Below are 4,637 nucleotides of genomic sequence, written 5' to 3' on the forward strand. Positions count from 1 at the left end.
AATTTACATAAATTTTTAAAACTCTTGATAATTAAACTGAATTTCATCTTTTTATTGTTTTCACAGAACAAGTGTTTCATATTCTTTCTGCCTTCATAATTCAGATCTCAAGTGCTGCACTCTTTCTCACAGAAACAAAAAAATTTCATCTGATAGTCAAGATCCACACTCATTCCAAAGTATATCCTGGACTTCCATTATAAGCAATCTTAGTCTTAAATTAATAGATTCATCATGACTTCAAGATGAGGCCATCTCTCTTCATTAAACTCAGCTGGGAACTACTGAGACAAGAAATGCTCTTCCTGAAGAGTTTTTATACCTTGTATCCTGATAAAGTTTTGATCTTAGGGTTGATGTGAAATTATGAAATTAGCAAAGCTGAAATCAAAACCTTTTTTTAATCTATTTTTTTAAATATCACTGAATAAAATATAAATATGTACACATATATATAGACAGATGTAGATCATTAATTTTTTGTTCCATTTCGTCCCATTTTGAAAAATGTCTCTATAAAGTTACTTTAGCAAGAAAGTCAAAATCATGTTGATGGGTTAATCTGCTGTACCTGCAGTGTACACAATCTCTAAACAGCTATACAGGCACTTAAAAGTTTTTATTTTGAACAGAATTATTCCCAAAGTACTGGGAACATTATTGTAGCGAAATACAGGAGTAGCAAAAACCAGGATGTTGTGCTATGTAAGTAGTAATGGGATGTCACATCAGCATCAAAAGTATCTGAGAGACATAAAAAGGATTCTGGTAGAAAAGATGAACTTTTTAACAGTGCTCTGTGTATACTAATTTCTCTCTTCATTTGCCTTAAAATTCATAGCACTTAAATAAAAGATGAAAAGGAAAACAGAAAACACTTTATTACTCTCTTTAAGTTGTTCTTTTAAAACTGGTGAATTCTGATGGATTGGAAATTGCTGCATAGCTGTAAAAAAATCCTGGATAGATCCCCAAGCAGGACATTTTCAAGAGGAAGGATTTGGTCTTGACAATTTAACCTGACCTATTCTAACTATCAAGAAAATTTTTAGCATGGGCAATGACTCTAGGATACATTGTAGATTACACATCAAATAATAGGGCAGATTAATTAGATGTTTCAAAACATTTCCAGATTTTCTTAAGGCTGGAAAATTTAAAATAATTTTTCATATTACATTTATAGGTATTATATTGTTCAAAAATTTATTTCCCTTATTAAAAATATAAATTATAGTCCATTAGATAAATTAGTGTATAAATGTTTTCCAATTTATTTCCAAGCCTCATCATTAGTAATTACGTCACATCATAGTACCTATTCTCCTCTATCTTACCTTTGTCCATTTGGGCTTTAGTGACATCTTTGTGAAGCAATTTCTGAATAAAACTGTGGTAGGTAAGAACATTTTCTAAACTTTGCATTAAAGTAAAGAAAGAAATTAGGAGGTCTTATTTTGTTCTCCATCCCCAAAACCTAATATTAACACCTAATGATCATCTTTCTACTTGACAACTGCATTCACCTTTTCTCTGGCTTCTAGAGGCTTTCACCTCACTTCCCTATTCAAATGAATCCCTCTAAGAATATCTTACCTACCTATTACTTTGACCTGTCACAAGAAGAACCTCTAAGATTTATCAGACTGCACTATCAGAACTCCATAGAAGTATTACTAGAGATATTCTAAAATGTACAAATGAATATAATATTCCTTTTAAAAAAATCTAAAACTAGCAAAGAAAAAAGAATGAAATAGAGTCTAGCATTTACATTATTTTGAATTTCGTTTAGATTTTTTTTTATTTAGTCATTTTCTTTGCCCTTAAGACTTCTTCCTTAAGTAAGGACTTTTTCAGGATAAATTAGACTGAGATTAGGAAAAAGCAATTTTAAAGCTTCTGTTAAAAATATATATACTTACAACTAAGGTTGCTAAGAATTCTTTTCAATTAATCATTTAACATAAAATCAGACCAGTATTGTTTTTGTGTTTAAAAGCATTTTAGTTTAATTTTTCTATGCAAAATGAATTTTGAAATTGTTGAAATTCCTGCTTCTGTGTCTTAGATTAAAATTGATAATTTCTTAAACCAAAGTAAACTTCAATATGAAATTCAAACTAAAACAATTTTTTTTTAAGATACAATATCCTCAGTGGCTGCTCTGTATCTCCAACTTTTCCAAATATTGATAAATGAGAATCAATTTTCACTAAAAGTTAAAGGATGCCATATGCAGCAAGATAATTAGTGAATCTTCAGTACACTAACCAGAACATTGTATTCTTACATTGATTCATTTGCTGTGGGATTCACCTTGCATGAATGTATGTCTGTAAGTCAAACAAAGATATTGTTATAATCTGTGGAGTTAAATAGTTAATTCTAATAAAATACTTATTTCAATACAGAATAGCAATCTAAGATAAATGAACAGAACCAGACGCGACTTCTTCAAGTGGAATATATTACATTACAAAATTCCATAAGTGCCTTTGTTTAGGCAGTGTATCCCTTCCTCATGTCTGAGTCTGGCCTGTTCTGGATGCTGGTCCATCTAACTATTTCTATATCAATGGTTATAACTGGTTTTCTTCAATGAATATGTTGTGTTTTTTCTCAAAGATTTAATATTCCTCCTGATGATTTGTCTACATTATGGCCAATGGTGTTACTTACTATTTAGAATAGTATAGTTGACATGATTTGAGATTTCCCTTGGATTACTACAGTAAATCAACATTTTTCATATTTTGTATTTGTATTATAGTACATAGAGGTATCAATTTTCTTTGGTTTTTTTTTTTTTTTTTTTCAAATCCATATATGTTTTTAGAGGAAAGTCAGTGTAAAGCTACCATAAATACTAAAAGAATGTGTAAAGATTTAAAAACTTTAATTTTGTTCCTACTTTCACAATACTTTTGGGTATTAAAAACTCCAAAACATTAGATGTGTAAATCTATATAGTGGGAAAAAATGCTGAAGTTTTATCAGCCTTGGAATTACAATCCTGCTTGCATTTTTGTGGTTTTTCTCTACACAGAAATAAAACATTTCCTTTGTTTCCATTCTTACAGGAAATAAGCAAAGACTTCTAGAAGGCAGTTTTTGTTATGTATTTCACATAGGTGGAATAACTTATTCCACTCATGGAATAAGTTTAATTTAGTAATTCACTCCTTATTTCTTTTTTATTCTGTGTGTTCCTGGAACTGGTATTCCTCATGTAGAGAGCAATAAAACATAGTAAATGCCAGTCAACAATGACTGATTATTAAAGAAATGTATGTTAACCTGCCAACATTTTCAGTATATTGCTAACAATGTAGCCATAATTGTCATTCTGTAGCTCCCGCAATATATTACAAAAAGACTACATCTCTGCTTGAAATACTTGAGTTCATTATGTGTGATTAATAGAGTGATTACAGCTCATACTTGAAGGCTGACATTTGAAATCTCATTGCTGTGTCATCTTTAAGGACAGAAATTATTCTCATAATTTCTCAATATATTTGCTATTCTGTCTCTGAGTCATCTAACTGTTCTGATTCCTCTCTGCCTTCCAGAGGTCCTCTGCAGTATTGCTTTTGATTTAGCTCCTTCAAAGCACACTCATAATTATAAAGCAGAAATGTGTAAGTTAACTGATTCCTTTTGGAACAGGAAATCTCAGCTCAATAAAACCCACTTCTGAAAAGCTGCATATGCTGTTTTTTCTCATGCAGGTCATGAGAAGATCTTGTGCTTCATTATATCAGATGACTTACTGACATCCTCTGTAGCCTTTGAAAAAACTTCCAATAAAACAATGAAATTAATAATTACAATCCATAGGCTGAATTTTGTTCCTTCTGTGTCTATTCTTATCAATATATGCTTCCTCACAAAAAAAGCTTGGTATAAACAAGGATGCCTATTTTTTGAAATGCAATTACATTTTTTACTTATTTAAACTTGTAAGATCATTCAGATATTAATATTTTTTTGATTCACCAAAGCATTATGGAAAAAACTAATAATTTCTTAAAGTCTGCATTCCCAAGATAACACAAATCTGATATGCATTTGTAGAGTGTGTCCAATATCTGCCATTTCCTTCTCTCTTTACTTCATTTTCCTTCAAGCCTTTTTCAAATATAATTATCTGTACAGAGGATAAATGACCTCAGCGAGTAAAATCCTGTGATAGAAGTTCACTTCTGTATTACTGTTAAAGAATATTTAAGAGAGGGGAATAAGAGGTAAATAATCAATTTCAAACCTCTGAAAAACCTTTGTCAGCCACGAAGGACTTATCCATTGTGGTGCTCTGGCCTTTCTGTACCTGGCTGTGAGCAGCATTCTGTTGCATTAGCAGCTCCTGCTTGAGCATGTTGCACACTTCGTGCCGTCCTTCTCTGCTTCACTAGAGGGACATCAACCCACAAGAGTGAAAGACCACAGTAACCCGACAAAAATTTCAGCCCTACCTTTGTATGTCTCCGTTTAACAAAGGTAAAATAGAAGCACTTCACAACTTCGGTAAGAAATACCAAGAGAAGAAGGTGTACCAAGGTGTAGCTGTGGCTTGGACCTTAGTGGTTTTCATGCCTTGTTAGTGCAGGACGGTATCTGGAAAATGGAAGTAC

The sequence above is a fragment of the Pyrgilauda ruficollis genome, unplaced genomic scaffold, assembly GCF_017590135.1.
Source record: "Pyrgilauda ruficollis isolate IOZ18807 unplaced genomic scaffold, ASM1759013v1 scaffold25, whole genome shotgun sequence".
Lineage (NCBI taxonomy): Eukaryota > Metazoa > Chordata > Aves > Passeriformes > Passeridae > Pyrgilauda > Pyrgilauda ruficollis.